The sequence below is a fragment of the Sparus aurata genome, chromosome 18, assembly GCF_900880675.1.
Source record: "Sparus aurata chromosome 18, fSpaAur1.1, whole genome shotgun sequence".
In the NCBI taxonomy this organism is placed as follows: Eukaryota; Metazoa; Chordata; class Actinopteri; order Spariformes; family Sparidae; genus Sparus; species Sparus aurata.
Window position 1 is genome coordinate 18,427,245 of NC_044204.1, and position 22,060 is coordinate 18,449,304.

A 22,060-nucleotide genomic window follows, 5' to 3' on the forward strand; every position below is an offset into this window, starting at 1 on the left:
ACGACTGCAATTTGTTGACGCTATTCATTGTTGTCTATGATGGATTCCTTAAAAAAAACACAGCAAATAGTTTTAAAAATGGACATAAAACATCGTAATGCACACATGTTTCAATAGAAATGGTATTTGACTAAAGTGGGTCGTTACATTATTTGTCTGTACTTGTCTCACTCCATCACACATCAGTTAATAATCACAATAATTCAATTTAGGTGAGAAATGAAACCGCTGCTTACTTACTTGGCTGCAAAAGAAACAAGTGCAGCTCATTTCATACTTTGTTATACCATGAACCAGACACATTGGTATATGTTTTTCCATTGCCATGCACGGCACTGTCATGGAGGCGAAAACAATAGCCTTAATTGGGGCAGCAGAGTGAACTGAGTTCAATACTGCAAATACTGTTAAGCGGGGGCACCGGAGCAGCAAACTGAGCAAGAAGAATAAAACCGACGCTAAAAAATGAATGAAAAAAGAAATGAACATTGCTCTTGACTAATTTTTTTATCATCTTCAGCATTCAACAAATTATTTTGTCATTAAATGAGGCAATTTGCTTTCATGTGGTATCCGCTTTTCTCTTGCACAATCCTCAATCTGCTTCTGCATCAATTAATGATTTCCTATATTTCTTGGGAAGCCTTTCGACATCCTTCAGAAAACGTGCCCGGGCTGGTTATATTCAACTGGATTATGTGTGAAGCCAGAGAAAAGCAAAGCCAACAGCGGTATTGACAATATTAGCCTTATATGAGCAAGGAAGCCAAGTTTCAGTCAGGGATAATAAATCTTTACAGCCTTCATTCAAAATGCATAATGTTATTGTACTGTAGCTGCATCGCTATATGGACCATGTACTACAGGACACTCTTTAGGCTGCTATACTCACATAACATATTTTACACAGGGAAAAATAATGTGTGATATTGATATTTCAGATGTTTTTTTAAAATTAAATATGACTTGTTACAGCTCTGTAAATGTATCTACTTGAGGTCACACTGTCTACTCTCTTCATCACTGTCAGTTTCTTAACAATCTTCTTTTGCCACTTTTCTTTAAAATGACACACATGCCAGAAGCCTTGATTTAGCCCGTCCACGATTCACAGGAGATCAGGATCTATATCCCATAATAAACCGAGAGCGGACTGTTTTATAGTCCATTGCAGGCCTTACAGCGGCGGACCAAAATACACTCCATTTCAAGTCTTTTGGGGGATTTAGAGAATCCACTTCACCTAATTGGCATCTCTTTGGAATACAGCGGAAAAGCAGCGGCCGGTGTGAGACCCACCGACACAGCATGTAATCTGTATTCCATTTCCTCGTCATAGATCTCCAAATATCTCTTCTATCAGGCTAATATCCATCGAGCGGAGGGACCCCCGCTCTTTGCTGTCGGGCTAATTTTCCAGTAGTATGTAATCAATAGCCGGCTCCTTGTCATGTCGTATGAATTTGAGCAAATCATGCGTTTGATGGGAAATATAGATGGGCTGTGTGTGCTTCTTAAATGTCCCTGGTCGCTTCAGGTGATTTAGTTCTATTGGGAGAACAGTTCGATATCTGACACACACTGAGAGTGTTTATTTTTTTTTCCTGTTTTCTTTTCCAGCCTGCAGAGAGACAGAGAGAGACAGAGAGAGAGAGAGAGAGAGAGAGAGAGAGAGAGAGAGAGAGAGAGATGGAGAAAGGCCTTGAATAGCGATGAGCGAGCGCTGTGAAGCAACTTCAGTTCAGCTGAGAGATTCATTAACCAACTCTGATGATTTTCTTTTTCTTTTTTTCCTTTTTTTTCTGCTACATCACCCTGAGCGCAGGGGTTTTGGCTGATGTTAAAACATGTTATCCTCTCTCAAGGTTACGCCGCTTTCTCTCATTTCCCCTGATTCCTCTGTTTCTTCTTGAAAGTAATTGTTTCACGCTATGGCTGTATTCAGGCTATGTGAGTTATTAGCTGAATCCTCCGGCAGGAGTGTGGGCTAAATGGAACGGTGTCAAGAGGCTGGCTGCCCTGCTGCTGCTGTGTGTGTGGGAGGATGACTGGGAGTTAAGTAACAATGGCCAAGTGTGATTTTTAGCGTGTGTGCGTCTGTACATGTGTCTATCACACACATTTTTAAGATGTGCAGTCTGCCCAGCGAAACAGCTCGAACGACGCGTTCTGATGCGCGGCAGAGCTGTTTGGTCGCTGCACAAACTGCGCCGTATTTTTGGCCGGCGAGAGCGTGCTGTTTGGAGATAAGTGTGAATGTATATATGTATGTGTGTGTGGGATGGCGGGGGTATGATGTTAAAGGTCTGCAGTGACAGCAGGAATACCTGCAGGCTGAAAGAGGGAAAGAAGAGAGCAACATATTCGCAGCATTTGGCCCGAACGGAGGAACAGAAGCAGACTGTAGAGTAAATCAAGCACATCAGCAAGATGTAAATACAAACATGAACACACACATTAAATATGTTACATTGCTTGACAACGCACTAACAACCTGTTTCAAAACAACCCATTATGTGGCAGACATGGACCGCCCCCCCTTCCCGACTGAGGCGAGGCATTTTCCTTTGACAACATTTGTTTGTGTCAGTGCAGAAAGCAGCAGCTCAACAGTAGAAACTAACATAAAAGTCAAAAGTGGCTCTGGATTAACAATAATAAGTAATGCTGATAATAAATCGTATTTTCATCCTCCATCGCAGGTCACATCGTCATGTCAATATGTAGAATACCACGTTACCCTTTCCTCATATCACCCAGTGACGTTGACTGCTGAACAGAACCGACCCTGGATCTTCCCAAAACATTTTTGTTCATGTTTGTTTAACTTACACAATTGGTTAGCCATTTTCATCATGTTCTGATACACTCAAGAATTTTAAGCTTATGATCACTGTTCCAATTTAGGATCACACTTGTAAGACAATGACAGTCCTAAGTGAAGTTATCAAAGTATTTGCACCACAACCACAGATATTCTCCGTTTCATTTAATGCACCTCTTCTTTGTCGCCTACATTCCCCACAGTGTGGCTAATGTAGCCGCGGGCCGCTAGCCTCGGGCAGAGACGAGGAGTCAGCTGCAGAGTTCTGCTAAGTTCGCTCCTTTGTAACTCCACACACCCAGATTTTTTGTTTTCATTTCAAACTTGTAGCTTCAAGTGACATCACTTGAGGCAATTTATCTGACTTCGTCTTTATACAACTTTTTCACATACGCAGTAATACTAACCAAGACCTGTAAACAGACTTTGATGTGTAAAATCAGCAGAATTCCCCTTTAGGGAATTCTTCTGCTCAACAGAAACAGTGACTTAATATATTCTGTGGTAAATATTGATATCGACTGACAAACAATATTGCGGTTAAAAAGCCAAAAAAGCAGGTCAGCAGCAGGCTGATGTCGTGCCCGAGCCCCATATACTCCGTCTGTCCTGCTACCTGCTGGTGTTTCCCTTCGAGTCACAAAGAGACAGAAAGTCCCATTGATGCTCACCACGCTCCGCCTCTTCCCTCTCCGTCTCTCTTTGATTCACACACACACACGCACACACGAGCTGCCCTATTAAAAGCTGCAGAAAAAAGCAGGCCGCCTTTGTCCTATTACTGTGGAGTGGAGCTGATGTTAGTGAAGTTGGCAGCCATAGATGACTGGGAGCCACCAGGGCCTTGGTCAGCTGACATTATCCTGCCCCTCAAATGCTACCCAGCCCTGCGGTGGAGTCTGCCTGTGTGCGTGTGTGCGTGTGCGTGTGTGTGTGTGTGCCTGCTGTACTATTTGTCCTTGTCTAAATGTAGCTGCTGGATGGAGTAACCATTTGTGGCTATAGGTGGACAGGAATGGAAAAGAAAGAGACAGGGAGAGATGGAGCGACAAAGAAGGTGGTAATCTGAGTGGATCTGAGTGTTGATCCTCTTTGGCTCTCGTAGTGTGTGTAGGGGGTCACATCAAGCTTGAGCTCTTGCATAAGATGGGCAGGAAACCAAAGGAGATAAGACATTTGCACAGCGGCTAAAGCAACCGACAACAAATTGAGGAGGCTCAGCAGCACAGGAAAATATGGAAAAAATAATTTGAGATAGGGTTAGGGTTATATTCTTTACATCTGTGTGTGTTGATGCGGCCGAGTTGAGAAACCACATCTGCCACGGGATTACTGACAAACACACACACACACACACACACACACACACGCCCACTGAGTCACACAAAATCTTCAAAGGCATAATGGGCCAATGACCATTACGATTTTGTGACAGCTGTGATGCCGAAAGGTCTGAATTGAGTAAAGGCGGTAGGAGATGAGCTCCAACTGTAGTCCGGGGATGAGGCTGAAACCCGGCAAACAGTCCAGATGGGTCAGCAGTGCAGAGCCAAAGCCCTCCTTAACCTGCTGGATCAGGGAATCAGCCGTACTTCACAGCTATGGCAGAGATCGCATACAGAATCCCCTCATACACGCACACGCACGCACACTCACACACACACACACACACACACACACGCACACACACACCGGCATATCTCTACCTACATACACTCTCATTCAGTCCAGGCGTAGCCAACCGCATCACTTTAAAAATTCTATCTACAATGCCGAAATGTGAGGCAATAAAACCCCGGCCCACTAGTTTGTTTATGGTAACTGCCGTAAAAAAAAGCTACCGCCTCGCTTTATAGATTGAACGCCATAAAAAGATCAATTTGGTTCTTTGGGAATAAGCAATAATACAGTGCATTTAATATTCCTCTTTACAGACTTGTTTATTTTCATGTAGACTGGAGTATTAGAGATGCCATTATAAGGCCGGGCAAATTGGTCCACCGGGGCACGGTCTAGCCCATAACAAGCACCGCGATTCTGAAACATTTATGCAACATCAGCCGACATTACAGCTCTTATTATTGGTTATGGAGAATTGTTTGGTCCCTATAGATAATCAAGAACGTTGTAATTACACGGAGAAACGCTTTCAGCCCACCACTCCTTCCGTCTCCCGTCATGCGGAACTGCACGAGGAGTAAAAAAAAACAAAAAAGAACCCATTTTGCACCCCCCCCCCCCCCCCCCCCCCCCCCCCCCCCATAAAAAAACAGCCATTAAATTGTTTGGGGCTTTTCGTAGTTTATCACTAATTACTAAAGAATTAGCAGGCTGATTGTCCTGAAAACTTCCCAAAACTGTTCCGAGTTGTCAGGAAGACGTTTTGCGAAAAATGGCTCCCTCTCACCCGTCTCTAAATGTGTGATTATGCATATCAGCCCTGCATACTGCTCCGAAGACGAGCCGGAGCAGCGGGGGGAAAAAAAGGGGATGGGGAATGTGTGCACGTACATTGTTAGCAATTACTTTTTTTCAGAATAATCGTCAACTGAGGGCCACACCGAATAAATAAGAACGTAAGTCAGGTTTAGGGCACATTGTTATCACTGCTGTGCCAGTGCTGTGACTGTGAAATGGAGAATGCGGTTTTCACTGCTTCAAAAGATCACCCTCGCCTACCGGGCGAGTGTTCCTCAAGTTCAGCTCAACCGGTGTGATACCCTCTCACCGGTGGTGAGTGCAGGGTCCCAAATTTCCAGCCTCCGTGGATTTCGGTCCTTACCAAATACTCTTATGTTGCGCCTCGGCTAGAGCTGGGAAACACCAGCACAGTGCACGCCTCTAAATAACTGTAATGCTCCTCCAAACAAGCCTCTTTCTAAAACAGAACTGAGACAAAAGTGATGAATGTACAAAGGAGGCAAAGACAAATTCCCCATCCGATCGCTTTTTTGGGGGGGAGAAACATAAAATAACCAATCCATTATGTGAGCACCACCCCTGCTGCGTTCCCCTGATTCCCTCCAGCTATTAGCAGCTTAGGACACAAATAGATCACACAAGATATTAAAAAGCAGCGGGAATCTAACAGTTTAAAAGCTCCGCCGTAATCCTCACTGTGGAACAAAAACATGTCTTGTATGCAGTCAAATTATTTTTTCGCTGATTCCTTCCACTTTTTTACGGTTATTGTTTAGTATTCATGTTTTATAGCGCATGTTTTTATTCGAGACGGAATGTACGGATGAGGGAAGCGACGTGGGGCAGCACAGGTCATAAGCCAGAGTTAAACTCATAAGCAGCAACATCAACAAAAAAACACCGTCAGTACCTTATTCTCTGTGTTCATATATATTTTGTTTGATTCTATTTTTCTTCTCTCCCCCACGTACATATGACTCAAATGAACTTACAGCCCTGTTCTCACCCTGGCAGGCGGCTATTGTGCCAAAAATATTGAAGCAGTATAGAGGCAGACTCAATAATGGAAACTCAGGAGACAGACGTAATGTTGTTCATAACAATAAAAATGTACAGATATATCACTATAGTGGATTTGGATGCTTTATCTTCCAGTCGCGAATGCGTGCCTGACAGGAAATAAACCATTTTTTGTCAGAGCTGATCACGGAATCAAGTAGTGAGGGAGATTGATGCTAACTGGCTTTGACGTCATCTAACTGACAACACCTCGGCGTGCCGCAGGAGTCGGAGTGAGTGCGTACTGTGTAACACAATGTAATATTAGTGCAAATCTGACAGGAATATTCTGTTTGGACTGATGTTTAACATGAGCAATTAGGGTTTCAATTATAAAGACAGAAATGTGATTTTTCAATGCAAATACTTAAGCTTCTGTTGAAGCATTTCTGACTTAATATATAAAAACATTCATTTCAATCAAGAACAAACTGCCGGAAGGGCTTGAAGCGTACTCATAGTACTAAAGTTACCTCTAGTAACTACTGTTTTCCTCAACTCACTACACCAGTGCGAGCTCAGCTGGCTCTGTTGTTTACGTTACACATGGAGTCCTTCAGCTCCATGATCCTCGCCAGTTTGTTTATCGGCTGGTGCTGTATGTTAATGTGCTCAAAGCACCGTGGTACACTCACTATTATACTTCCTTAAATGCACTTTGGGTTTTCTATTGGGATGCCTGATCCTTCCCCTTGTCGAACTCTGGATAAATAAAAGTAATGACATTAACTAATTAACCAACATCACTGGGTACATGTAGGCCCATAACTCATTTTTTTTATTCTGATCCTCACACCGCTAATAGAGTGAAGAGGCAGAAACATGTTTGAGTGGAGTGTCCCTTTTATTTCCTTATTACTGTGATATAATACCATCACCACAAAAAAGAAAGAAAAAAAAATCTATACATTTTAGGTCATGTCGCCCACCCTAAGCAGCTACATAATATCAAATGAGAAGACGACGGTGGGAACAGATTGCTCTGAATTCAAAGGGACATACAATAAGATGAACTGCGTGATCTCCTCCGTCCATATCAATCCAAAGGATCCCGCCATCCATGCTCCCACACCCCCCCGACTTAATGACTCTGCTTCAAACTCTCACTGGATTTAGCTCCTCTTTGCGTTATCAAATCCGTGTTGAGGAAAATGAAATACCGGCAGACATAATAAACATGAAGGCAGTTTAAGTGATTATGTCGGTGCGCCTTCACGAACTAAACCCATGAAAATCCATGAAACTAAATCCATGAAAATAGCACAGAATGTGAGTGTTTGCTCTAAGACGCAGTCTGTGTAGTTAGAGGCAAAGGCCTAATTTTTATACCAGAATTGACTCTTAAGTCCTTTTTTGCATATCCTATGTTGACCTTATACCGCTATGATATTTGAAGTGATTCGGGTTGTAGGCAAATTTCCAATTTAGAGTCTAGTCACAGAGCCGTGCTCTGCTGTCACAGGACCCGAGGGTCAGGACTCAGTCAGAGCTGACGTGGTGCAGTCTGTTTCTCATTCACAATCAAGCATGTCTGCTATTAAAATAAGGGCTTAGTTTTTGCTCAAGGGATGCACGTGACTGATGAGGAAATGACTTTACCATTGCTATACAACATAACAAAGAGTTAAAATACCCTGCCATCAGAAACAAAAACATGAGCTGATTTCAAAGCTTGTTTTGTATTGCATAAATATTTTACTTGTCCTTTTTTCTGTAATTAGCCATTTTTTTCAGTCATTGTTCTCAACAGTTTTTTCTGAGTCATTGTTACATTCACTGTCTGTAACGGCTGCTTCTCTATGTCTGTTTTATTGTCAGTTTAAATGTGTTGTACCGTCGGTTTTATTCCCTATGTATTGTCCCTAAATTTAAGGATACAAAATAAAAAATAAAAACTATGTAAAATGACTGAATTAAATAACGGTTATTTGTGACATGTGAGTTCATGCATCAATTAATGGAGGACTTGCTCTCGGACTTGCTCCTGCACACGGCTGCCTCTCAGGTCAAATGTAACAAGTCAACAACATAATTATTCCAACTGTTGTGGCCTGATCAGTCCCTCTTTGTCCATATGAAACACTGGTGTATTTAAAGCTAAAACTACAGATAGATATAGAATTTTGTCTTCCTTTTGATATTTAAAAAAAGTATATCGGATCCGTCCTGTATCAGTTGTCAAAGCATTGTCAATATGTCTTGGCTCATTTGGTGTCCTGAAGGATAAGTTACAAATTCAGCTCATCATCAGTTTAGTCAACTTCAACACAAATTAATTAAATCAGCGTGGTGTCTCTCGTCAAAGCCGAACAAGCTATAAAAATGTCTGTGAATAATCCATTAACAGAGCAAAGGTAATTCTTCAATGTGAACATCAAATACAACACAACAATTCAAACTTGAGAGAACCCGGACGACTTCACAGCGTGAATCAAACAGCCTCGGTCCTTATCGGCCTTCCCACCTCAATTGCAGGCATTTCCTTAAATCGATGTGAAGTGATAGAAGTCCAAAGAGGACAGGAAGACGAGTAGACTGGAAGACGTCTGGTGTTTAGACTACTCTGTGTAGATAACTTGCACACACGCACGCAAGCACACACAGTAACGCGACGTGCGCCTATCACCCGTACGTCGCACCACACTGGGGGCAGTGGGGCACGACGGTTACAAAAACAAAAAGGTACCTTAAGGCGCGCCGACACCTGGTCACAATTAAAAGCCGAGGAATTAAAGCTAAGTACGGATAACTCCTACACATTTGCACACACTGAGACCGCCATGCCAAAAGACACATTCACTTACTCACACACACACACACACACTCACAAATCTCTCCGAGGCGCATATTTTTTGAGCGCAGTCACATCCCAGCATCCACTCATGTTATTACTATTCAACATCTCTTTGTACGCATCAAATATGAATGGTGTAGACAAGTCATTCTCTGTGTGAGTCTGCACACGTGCGCGTGTAATGTGTGTGTGAGTGTGATGAGATTAGAATCATCCAGGACATTCATCTATTCTGTAGCTGGTGAGGAGATTGAGTGGGGTTGGGTGATATGATGGCACTTTCACAAAGGATTACATTACTCTCTCTCCCATTCTGTCTCCCTCATACACTACCCTTTCTGCTCCATCCCCCAATCCTCACATTTGATAATGGACGCTGCCTATGTTATGAATTCGAGCTGGTGCTAAATAAAGGATTAGGCCCCAAAAAGAGATGGAGCTACATGCACAAAAGCGTATGCGAGTGTTGGATGTGGCTTAGTGAACTTTCATCATCTTTTGCCAACTGATATTCGTCCTCCGCGGCTATCTCTGTGTCACGAGCGGTACGAGAACAGAAGTATAGTTCTTACGGTCTAATTATGCAGTTTAGCCTAATCTATTGACCCTGTCTAATCTATCTCATCAGAAAAAAGTCATCTCATTCTGGCCAGGCCAAAAGTGAGAGTCCCCAATGGGAATATGGAGCCATGACATCGCTTGTTCAGTGCTATCTATAGCATGTCATTATGTTATAGTGGAGATGATTAAATGTGTGTTTAAATGTTTGGTATTGTGGACATAATGATAAGTGTAACCATTAGTAAATGAAATAAGTTGCAATCTGGTGGCAGCCGCTGGCCATTTAATTACAGTAGGGATGGATGCATGGAGAGGGAGCTGGCTCTCACTCTGTATGTGAATGTTATGTGTGGCTTTAGTCCATTCATGGCTTCATGTGATTTAGAGTTGATGATAATAAGAATAAAGGCCTCAATTTAATGTAATTAATTGAACCCTTGTCCTCCTTATTCTACTTATGTGTGTCACCCATTTCATCAATAATTGAATGTATTCACATTCTGTAATAACCCCTCTGTTTAGTTGCCGTCATTGTTAGTGGCAGGGTCCGCCATTTCCACATTGTAATACAAATTTAAGAAAATGATTTACAGGAAATGATACATCGCACATGATAATCCTTACTGCAATTTTTATCTGTATTACATCAACCTAAATGTTTGCTTTTCACTTCACCACAGCCTTATCAGGCCTGGAATAAAGGGTAATCCCACCAGTTGTTTACGGGTCTTTGGAAGTACAAACAAAGTATAAAAAAATGTGTGGCTCCAGAGGAAGCTGCATGTAATCTGATTAATCGCTTCCAGTGATGTCACTCAGTGACTTGTGGGTAATGTAGGCACCAGGTTTTGTAAAGGAAGCAAAATGTGTGGAATAAAAAAGATTACATTTCTGGTTCTGCTGAATCGATTTCGATCATTTGTTTTTATACTGTCCATAATCGGCGTACAATGTACAATCACTAGTGGACTGCTTTTTAAAATAATTGCACCTATTACCAAAAGTGCAATTTGTCCAATAAACTGACACCGCAGGAGTCTTTATGATACTTTTTCACATATAATGTAGCACTCCCCAAGACCTGTAAACACACAAATTGGTGGAGTTTCTGCTAATACAAGCCCAACATTTCTGACTGGTGCTGCATCATATTAAAATCATCCAATTTGCAAAACACAGGGAGGCTTTTATTGCAGCCATCGCAAACTGTAATGTATTTGTCACTTTACTTTTATGCACTTTTTGACAGCAGATCTGTTTCAAATGCTGCAGGGAGTAACGGAACAAGAAGGAGCAGCCAAACTTCTTCTTCCTCTAATTAGATAAAGAGTTGCAGGTGACAGGCTGCACACCTCCGACGCCTCAGCAAGGTAACCGACTCGTTTTTGTGACACTGACTCCCACACCGTGCACCGCATGAAATCAGTTTTTTTCAGTTGGCATTATTTTTGACTGACTTCTTTATGACAGCTTTGGTTTGTTTGGCTGCACCGTAAATGGACGCATCCAGTTGCTCTCTCTTCCACTGCTGACAAAGTGGCTGCTCAAGGAGCGATCCCTGTATTGTCATATCACTTTTGTTACGGCTGATAAACCCAGGTGTCACCAGTTCAAGGACTGAAAGCTTAAGGAATACAACTTTATAGTATAATAAACATACGCACTCTTTTCCTTGATGGGTATTTACAATCTAAGAAAGAGAGAGAGATATTTTATGGCAGCGGGCTCAGACGATACGTGAGGCATTATCCAAACATTAAACATTCTCAAGTTTTTAAGTGCGGCACAGCTCATGATGAACACATCTCTCACGTAAAGTTGATTGACTCATAAAGTGTTATATGTCACAACAAAATTAACTTCTCCGTCTTTTAAATATATTATAACTGGTTTTATTCTTTAAATGCTATAAATCATGCTGTCAGCTGGTCGGGACTGCTCTCTTCTGCTGTTTCTTCTTTGCTAATTTGATGATAAATCATACTTTATATGCCAGAGGACACAAGGCCTCACATACCACCGCACAACAACGGCATGTTTCTAAAAATGCCACAATCGCTGCAAATCCCATTCCTATAAAAGAATCATCACACTCAATAGAGAGAAGGTCACTGTGTCCACAGGCTAAAGCTGGTCACCGGAGATCACGAGACACACAAAGACAGAGACAGAGAGAGAACGGGCACCGTACAGAGACAGGGAAGCCGTAATGACAAAAGCGTAGGAATCTAAGCCACAGTTGACTGTAAATGCTCTCCATTACAATAAATGACTTCATTACAATAAAGATGTGTTCAGCCACCCTCTGTGTTTCAATGAGTATAACTGTGGAACGATTCGTTGAAGTGTGCTCAAGTAATAGAGCTTCAGATGCAGCCTGTGGTATTTACACTTATCCTCTCAATGTGCTGGCCCAGGGCTGCCAAAGAGTATTTGTACCTGCGCGGAGCACCTGAATATGCACACACGCAGGGACACACAGCTGTATCACACTGATAGGGCCAGTCCCTGCCTTTCTCTGTGCTTATTAAGACATTGAAGCTTTTAGCACCTAGCAGCACTAATCCTATAGCCTTATGCTCTCTGGTACTGGAGCCAAATGGCCTTATACAGAGGCTCTCTCACTCCAGTCTCTTCCCTCCCTTTCTGTGTGTGTGAGTGTGAGCATCTGTGACCGTTTGTGATGAATGGATGAGGCGAAAAGAGGAGAGGGGTGAATGTGAGACATTGCACCACTGAGGTCAGTGAGGAGAGAGAAGAAGGAGAGAATAAACAAGGGAGAAAGGCAAAAAGAGGGGATGGTTGTATGTGGGGGCGGGGTTGTGGGGGTGCTAGCTGCACATGAATTGCATACAAAAGCACCTACATGCACTCTGCCCCTGCGTTTATGTCCCGCATGTCAGGCATGCAGAGCGCACGGCTGCTTACCCCTGTGTGTGTGTGTGTAAGTGTGCGCATGCGTGTTTGTGTGCGGACTGGCATGCGTGCGTGCCCGAGTGCATGCGTGTGCAAGGCCGAGGTAGGTTAAACTTGTACTCGTGAAGTGTTCCCAGGAGGGATTAATCATCCTGTGCTGGAATGCAGCATCACAGTCATAAATCAACACCTGACCTCTCTCTCTCTCTCTCTGTCTGTCTCTCTCTCTCTGCCACACGTCGCAGCGGAGTCAGGGTAAAAGGAGTGTCATTGCATATCTGCAGTAAACAAACAGCCAACAGCCTTGACAGAAGCATGAATGGGAGGAAACAGCGCTAATTATCAAATATCGGGGTTTAATCCAATGATCAGTCGGATGCACGGAAGTCCATAACTGACAAAACCATTGACAGTATAATAATTTAAAAAATCTTAATGAAAGTAACTCTGTAAATAAAGACTTGAGAGGAAACCAGGTGTGCACCAAGTGTTCACCATGTTTTGAGTCCAACCCTTTGACCTGACAGAAAATGTAATATTGGACATTTTTTTCAAACTCCTATTCAAGATTAAACATTTTTTAAAAACCTTCAATATCATCATAAATAAATTATTTATCACTAAAATACCGAGCAACAACAAAATATCAAAATTAATTACAACATAAAGAACAAAGACAACTGGCACTGGATGTTGGAAGTGGACATAAACTGCATGCTGGGATGTCGTCCAATATAATCCTAATTCCAAGGTTACTGGGAATCCATTAGATTTGGCCCAAAAATAATGGAGGGCGCCAATTCAGTATTATGGTTTATTGACTTTATGTAGCATCCTATCATGTTGATGTGTTTGTACAAATTTCTGTTGTCTGAATTAATCAGAGGCAGCTATAAATAAAACCTTAATAAAACACAATGTTGGAACACAAACACACTGCTTTGTAAAGAAATTATTCAATTGATTTAAATACAATTTTGCATTTTAGCCTTGTCATAATATATACTGAAATAAGCAAATATATGTTTTAACCCTTTTAACTGAATATCTGGTCATAACACTGCTGACTATGGAGTACCATCAAATGCTTCATATATCTGAAATCGGTGCAACCTAAGATAAAAGATTATGTAAGTGGATTGACAATAACAAATAATTTAAGTATTGAAATGATTTTAAAAAATCTGATGTGTTTTTTTATATCTATTTTTAAATATATTTATATATATATATATATATGTATATATATATATATATATATATATATATATATATATATATATATATATATACATATATATATATATATATATATATATATATATACACATAATGTATTGGAATCGGTATTGGGATGGAAAAAAAAAGCCAAAAGCCAAATAAAGTATTGGTGAATTCCTTTAAAGCATGCTTGCCAGGAACTGTAGCTCTGAAAATGCCCAAACAGTTTGAGAGTCATGAGAGCACATTTTGAAGTGTGCATGAAATACAAATTTTACACCGAAATGATTCTGCACTCATAAATCTCTAACTTCACACTCTCAGCTTGAATGTGAATTGTGCTTTTCTGTCATCGTAGCTTTGTTAATAATGAACAGCAACACCCATTCAATCGTGTGAGGTAGCTGCTTTTTTCCGCTTTTAGAAGCAGCGACTGTGGTCGGGACAACATACATTTCCTGCCACCGCTCGAATGTCCGAGGGGAGCCAGGAGACGCTGCTGAACACATGTTTTGATCCACCCTTTAGACCTCCCCTCTCTGATTTCAGTGAGAAAATGAACCTCGCCGGAAGTCTGTGCTATACTGTGCAGTTTGCTACTCAGGTAGGAAGAAAAGAGCCTTCCTTGGTTATGTTCAAGTACAGGAAATTGATTCTGTAATATTAAAAATTCAACAGCCGAGTTTCATTACTTTTCCGAGTCTATTCCCTTTCCCTTGTGGAGTGGGAAAATATCACAGTTTATTAAATTACTTCTCTGAAAAGTCTCTGGGGATGCCATCTTAACTCCCGTCCTCCTTCACAAGGCCATTTTAGACTGTAACTAGGCATGTCTGCTTAGAAAGAGAGACAGAGAAAGAGAGAAGGGAAGGGGGGGTAAGCAATAGAGGGGTGGAAGGTACACTACATTTCTTGAATTCATTGGATGCTGCAGAGAGTCTGTGGTTATTTCATTGGCCGTGAATGGTGTTGGATTGAATGATCAGACAAATCATGGGTCGGAGAAGCCACAGTGTTCCCTATGTGGGAATGCCAGAGTGAGTGCATGTGTGACCTGCATGCATGGACATGGACGTAGCTGATATGTCCTTGACAAGTCTCGGTAGCAGCAGACCCTTTATGCAACCTGTGCAGCCGTCGGCTTAAGTGTACTAGAGATGCAAAAAGGCTGAGGGTGTTAAGCAAGTTCACTGGCACAAAAGGTCTTCAAGCACAATCGACGATACCCCTAACCACAATTTCTGTCTGGAGGAGCAGAAGGGTCAGGGCCTGACTGGGTCCGTAGGTGTGAGCAATGACTTGGCAGTCTCTGTGAGCGTGACTCAACAGGCCACACCTAAGGGCAGCAGAGGACAAGTCCACTTTTCAGCGCATTTCTTAGAGCAAGAGACAGGAAGAAGAAGCAGGAGAATTTGTAATCTGTCTGGTAGACTGCTCGCCTCTCCGCGCTGATGGGAAACGGTTTAATACCTGCACTGCGGGGCCAACAGATGAAGGCTCTTTCCTCTCATTTTTATTTGTGAAAGTTAGCTCTGCAAATTCAGCCAAGAAATTCTGTTTGATTCTATGTGGCCTCGGCAGGCTCAACTGGTGTTTGGCTTGGAGTCGCATCAGCAATGGGACCGAAACGACTTTATAATGGAATCAGCCTTTAACCAGTTCTTTTTTACACTGTGCAGCAGGTGTCATGAGCACCTGACTGGATGAACATGCCACTTAGCAGGCCAATTAGGGCTTCAATTGACAATTTCTTAACCATTGATAAATCTGCTGATTGTTAAGTCCAAGGAGATGTCTTCAGATTAACTGTTTTATCCAAGCATTAGTCCCAAACCACAAAATATATAGTTAAAATTCCAATTTGTAAGAAAGTTGATTTTTGAGTCCCACTCCCAAATACTGACACTTTGGGATGGCAGCCCGAGCCAACTTACAATCCCAAAGCGTTGGCAGTGACACTCAAAAACAACCATCTGCTGAATAAGATCTTTAACTTTTAGATATGTTAAAGAAAAAAAATCTAATTTGCTCATTTCGTGAGCTGACATCAGAAATGAGTGAAACTGTTGCAAATACCAGCACATTGGTGTTGATTGACTAATCAATTAATCGACTCACCTTTTTAAAGCTGTAGCTGTACCTAGCCTTTGCTTCTTCAGCACAAAATTATATCTAAATCATCCACTTGGATCGTGAAAGACGTGGTACTCGCCATTATACACAACACTTTATTTTTTTGCTCTACTAAAATGTAACCAGGAAGCTCACAACAAAGCGCCAAGAGCATGTGAGGAGGATGAGTTAAAACCAGTCGGTCAGCTGTCAGACAGATATAGTGAATATCATCCCACTCTGCCATCTCTTCCAGCATAAAAACCCACAGGATCCATGGGCATGGTAATCCAAGATGAAGGCTGCTCTCTACAAGCGTCACTTTCTCTAAAGCAAAGCTAATGCTGGGTGTCACGAGCCGCACAGACACACACACACACACACACACACACACACACACAAACACACACACATCGCACTGTGCTGGTCTGAGCAACAGCCCCTTGAAAGCCAAATAAAGGCCGTCAAGGTCACAAACAGTATGCAAGGAGCAGGTGGAAGGGATCAGCTTATGGCTAAACAAACTGATAACGATACTGCAAGCTCAAGCCAGCGCAAGAACACGTAAAGACACAGTATGAGTAACGCCTGCTAGATGTTGGCTCCCAAAAATGTCAGGCTATTATGTATTCCAAATTGTTTTCACATCTAGTTCTGGCCTCACTGGCTGACTTCTCTCCTAATAAGTGTCTTGGCAGCAATTTTGCGAACCGTTGTTTCCACAAAGAGACATCCTGGGTGTCTGTTTTAGTGGCAGTGCATTAAAACCCTGTGATCAGCTGAGTTGACCTTGATTAAACAATGTGCAGCCACAACGTAACCAAAGCCACCAACTTCTTTTCTCTTCCAAAAGCACAAGATTTAAGTCAGCAGCCATGTCCATCTTTCTGTTGTCTTTCTTTTGTGTTAAATAGTTTCTTGCGATATAAAGGTAATGATAGTTAAAAAGCCCAAAGTTCGAAGCAACCAACCAACACTGCTCCTGAAACGCCTCGCCAGTAGTCCCGCCTTTAATTCCGTGACTTCTTGACATAACACTACGTCACCATGTCACACACTTGCATGATTTATGCCTATTTACATGCTAGTAGTGAAGCTAACTATCAGCTTAAAACATGACGGGGGGGGGGGTTAAAGAGACATCATTTCAGACAGAGTGGGATTAAAGTGCCGCAGCGTTAGACAGTATGAGAAAAGCATGTTAATGATATTTTAGTGGTAACCCAAATTGAAATTATTAACCTGAAAATGAGCATAATGTGTTTGCTTTAGTGCATTTAGTGCAAGAGTCATAAGATGATATACAGCAGAATTATGATTCTGATTAATTTGGTTAAAATTAATGAGACGAGTCAGGACACAAGGCAGGTAAACAAGATTATTACAAGGACGAGTCTTGCAATTATACTGAAAAACAGCCTTGAACAAAGTATTGTTTATTCACAGTGTTGGAAGCAGTGATTGTTATGCGTCGCATTTAAACTACAACTGATTTAATTCAACCTTGTAAGCACTCAGAGTAAAAAAATGTAAAACAACGCCTCAGCTGTACTTTTATCAAGACCGAAGCTTCAACACATTTCTTGAGAAAGCCATGGGAGGTGTCATCAGCCATTTTCTACACTGCGGTTACCGACGGTAAACCCACCAATTAATCAATTACTCTGTTTAATTTGCTCCTTCATCAGCGAGTCTTTGTAATTTTAGCCTCTCGGAAAAACTGCAGCGGGCCATTCCTACATATGCCTCGGCAAGCTCCCCGAAGGAGCAAAATTAATGTTGAAAGTTGAAATGTTGAAATATGAAACAGGGAACACAATGGAGCGTGAATGGATCAAAATGAGGACTAGACAGCCCGAGCAGGGGAATGTGGAGGGGGGTACAGTTAGCAGTGTGCAACTGGTTGGACACAGTAGAAAACGAGGGGGGAAAAACCTGCATTGGTCCTTTCTCACCAAAGCCTTTCTGACACCGCTGTATCTCATTCAACCCAAAAAAGCAACTCTGCAGGAGGCCGAACCTGGGCTGCATAATAGTAGTGAAACCATTCCTGCAGCCCTTTTTTTTTTTTTCCATCCCTGATCTGGATTTATGACACTGAGTTAATTGTACTTCTGGCTCCAAAAAGCCATGAGCTTGTGGAATAGCTGGGAGGGGACGGACAGAACAGCCTGTAATAGAACGACGCTGGTTCGTTCTATTTACCAGCATGTGCTGACAATTACAGCGGCAGTGTAAACAATGCCAACCCCTCTCCATATTCTGTCACAAGGACCATCCTTCTCACCCACCTCTCCTCTCTGGAAAGGTCAGCGTTCTTAGTTAATCAGTGGTGACAAGAGGTTGTTTCTGCTTCCATTACCACCCATCCTGCTCTGTCCCAAATGATAAGATGCTGAAGTTTAATGTGGCGGAAAAAGCGCTCTTTGCTATATTTCAGGAGTGATTTTAACCTAATAAAAGAACGATCATGCCCTCACCTCTATTTAGCTCCGAGCTATTCGAGACCTGCTTGTGAGAACGGCTTAAAAAACAAGTGGCAGGTGTGCAGATCTGCCAGGGAACATTTCTTGCTTTCTCTCCTCTACTGCATCTTCATGTAACAATAAAAAATCCCAACTTGGCCTGCACGACTAAATCTGATCAATTTAAGGTATTTTTAAAACTCGCTAATGTTGCTATGGTTGCGCTGCCAGTGCCAGTTAAAATGTCCAGGTAAACTAAAAATGTTCGTGTTGCCAAAACCAAAGCGGTCAACACATGAAATCATACAAAGCCTGCTAATAAGGGCCACTTTACAGCCTCTCCTGTAATTATACTTGAGAGACATATGAGCAGCTTTTTGTTATGACATCAGTTAACATGCTGCAATGCAGTTATCATTGACAGAATTTAAAACAATGAACACAATGGCACCTGTTTTGTGTTTGAAAGGGACTTTTGGCTCTAGATCGGCCACAAAATTGCATTGGCCTAGTCACAAACATTCTGCCCACTATGCTGGTCCATTATCCAACACTGAGTGGGTTCTGAATTGGTTGGGAAGGACAAAATGTATCAACGGGGCTCTCAGTACCCAGTACGGGTCATGCCTGTAGTGTGAAAATGGCATTAGTGAAATTGGACCCTTGAGGTTTTCTAATGCTGTTTTCCATCTGTTTGCATGGACGGCCCTATCTGCACGGCGCAGGACGACACACAGCGGAGAGGTCACTCTGGATAACGCTGACCTCTGTGCGGCCCTGCAAGCTCCGAGTCTGGTGTTTATTTGTGTGCGTGCGTGTGTGTCTGTGTGTGCATATTTGTCGCGGCGCGCATGCATTTGGGTTATTGTGTGAAGCCGCAGTCTTTAATCCCCTAATCTGCTGAACCCTAGAAATCACTGCAGTCATCTGTCAGCTTGGTCGGAGTGACTACAGGGTTCGACGCCGGCGCACGAGCACACACAAGCTCCCTCAGTGATAGTCATTTATTCAACAGGGCCAGCCTCATTTCAGTCTAATGAAGACTGATGCTCCTCTCTCCAGGCCTCACAGGTGTTGCGGTAAATGTATGTATAAATATGTAACCCACATAGAGGAGGAGGAGAGGGGCACAGATAGACTAACAGAAAGAGATCCACTCTCTCATCATATTCACCTGTGAATTAACAAACATCCGTCAGGCAGGGAGAAGTTTAAAAGGCAATCTACAGTTGGTATCTCCATGGTAACAGGCCAGAGTTAATCTTGTTGAATAGTTGTGAAGGTCTGGCAAGGACATGGACTCAGAGAACCCAGAGTGCTCAGACCCTTCAGTCCAGTCTAAACCTCTCAGGTCAGCTTGTACGAGTGTGTCTGCGTGTGTGTGTCGCCATGCCAAATGGGACACCCTGAGGGCTTGTCTGGAGATTGTGGTTGACACGGCCTGCTGCTTGTCCGGTGTGAGCTCCTATTAGCAGACTTAAGACTGTGCCACACAGATGCAAACACACGCAAACACACTAGTTGTTGTGCATGATTACGCTTGGCAGGTTGAAGACTGAGGGTGGATCCCGTGAGAGCACGTGCACTTGTCCGTGGCTGCACTCGTTTCCGTATGCAAGTATCTAAATGTGTCAGTAATGATTGCGCGGCCGATCTGAGTGTTTCGCTTTCTCTTTTGATTCATGTGGCCTTGTCAAAAGCTCAAGACGGAAGGACGGAAAGTGGGAGAGAGATCAAAGAGCGTGAGAGATCACACAGACGCAGGCAGCCTTGAAGAGAGCTAAAGGTGGAGGAGGAGGAGATAGAAGGGCCAAGGAGAGAAAACTGCACCAGTTAGACTGAAGTGTGAATCTCAGCGGGGCGCCTCATCATCAGGATCTGCGTGGCATGTGTGTGTTTGTGTGCGTCTGGGCATGTTTTCATGTCATAAGGCGCTGGTGACTGCCATGCTCTGGGGATCTACAGCTGGTGTGTGGGCCCGATCCCATGACACCTACTTGACACACAAGTGACTCCGATTTTTCCCTGATGCAACCTTGAACTTAAGGCATTAAATCCCACACTGAGAGTCACGCTCACGGCCAATAAATATTCCTTGCTCTGAGTGAATGGGCGTCCTACAGGGCGCAGCTCGAGGGGAGCCAGCTGGGCTGTGGCTTTCAGCCTCTCTGTGTCACCAAAATAAAACACACACACACACAGCATAGCACCAAAGGGAAGATATTAAAATTCAGCACAACACACACGCACCTACACTGCCTGGACCTTTGATTTAGCCCTCCACAAAGCATAATACCATGCATTACTTCTAATCCAATATATGAGAGCGTGGAAGCAAGTGGGTGAAATATTAATGAATACAAAGACTGTGGAAAAATATAAAGCGCAGTGTTGCAATTGGGGCTTTTGAACAGATTAACTCATGAAACGTGGAGAGGCGGCAGCAGCAGCAGCGGCAGCAGCGGCAGATGCGGCCGGGCTGGCGGGCGCACCGCGGCGACGCAGAGCTGTGGCTGTCCAGAGAGAGAGGAGACGAGCGGTAATGACAGGTCAGGCAGCCAATTAAAACCCACTAGAACCCCATCTTTGTCATGATGAAGTAAAAGCATCTTTCTTTTTTTTCTCTTCTCTTTTTTCCTCTCGAAGGGCAAGCTCACTTTAGCGCGCATGTACAGGGGGAGAGATGAGATGAGGATGCTGCGGTAGCCATAAACGCGTCGGACAGGAACTACTGCCCCTCATACACTCCACCTTGACCCTTTAAAAACATGGATATCATATTCATCACATATCATATTTGTGTTGGCGAAGCTGATCAACAAACTCCTTAGCGATTTCCTCTAAGGTCATCTCTGCCCGCGAACTGTTAAGCCACACAGCTGGGCACAAATGACCCATAAACGACACTGCGGAGGCGCCAGAGGAGCTCCCGGTGCGACCGATGCCACGCAAGTTGCACGCTCAGACGGGTTGGACCCCCCCCCCCCCAAAAAAAACCCCGCTATTTCCGATAAAAGGCACCTCAATGTCATCGCTCCCGCGCTGCCCTCCCCGTCCCACTTTGCCACAGGAGCTGACTGCGCGCACACACACACACATACAAACACACACATGTGCCGCTCGTTTGTTCGCTCTTGGCCACGGGAGCTGGCGTGTGTAAACAACAGGAGAGGAGCGCGTTATGCACCGCTTCCGTAATAAAGGAGTAGATTTGAAATGGCACGTACCTGTTTTTTTCCAGCTATGTGGCGGCACTCACTGCATAATCCTCCTCCTGCAACTTGGAACTTTTTCCTTCCCCTCCAATCGAAACGGCCCCGGAGCTACTTGACACTTGTTTATTGCATACTTTTTCTTTGCCCCCCGTCTATCCCAACAAGCCGCTATAGCATACAGTGTGAGAGATGAGAGCAACTGGGGAGGTGGAGAGGGGGGGTGGAGGGGGTGAGAGCGGGAGGGGGGGGGGAGCTAATGTAGAGGATAGGCTATAAGCCTCCAGTACAACATCTCACCAGATCGAGGGGAAAAATCAAACGGAGCAATCCATTCGCTGATGGCCGTTATGAGGGAACAGTGCTGAGTAGGGAAAAAAAAAAAAAAGAAGAGGACGAACCGACACCGGACGAAGGCAGCTGTGCGCGAACGGACACGTCTTCCGCTTGGTTCTCTTCTGCGCGGGAGAAGATG

The 22,060-nt window shown here is 43.3% G+C and overlaps 1 protein-coding gene across 4 annotated transcripts in view; it reads right to left on the reverse strand.

Moving 5' to 3' along the window:
* Positions 1-21,801, reverse strand: part of tenm2a (teneurin transmembrane protein 2a) — a 220,720-nt gene extending 198,919 nt beyond the window's left edge. For 3 of the 4 annotated variants that reach the window (XM_030395922.1, XM_030395923.1, XM_030395920.1), the window contains exon 1: positions 21,601-21,801. The gene's annotated coding sequence lies outside the window, so the exon portion shown is untranslated. The remainder of the gene's footprint in view (positions 1-21,600) is intronic. The other variant, XM_030395926.1, reaches the window with a different exon arrangement.
* Between the last annotated feature and the right edge of the window lie 259 nt (positions 21,802-22,060).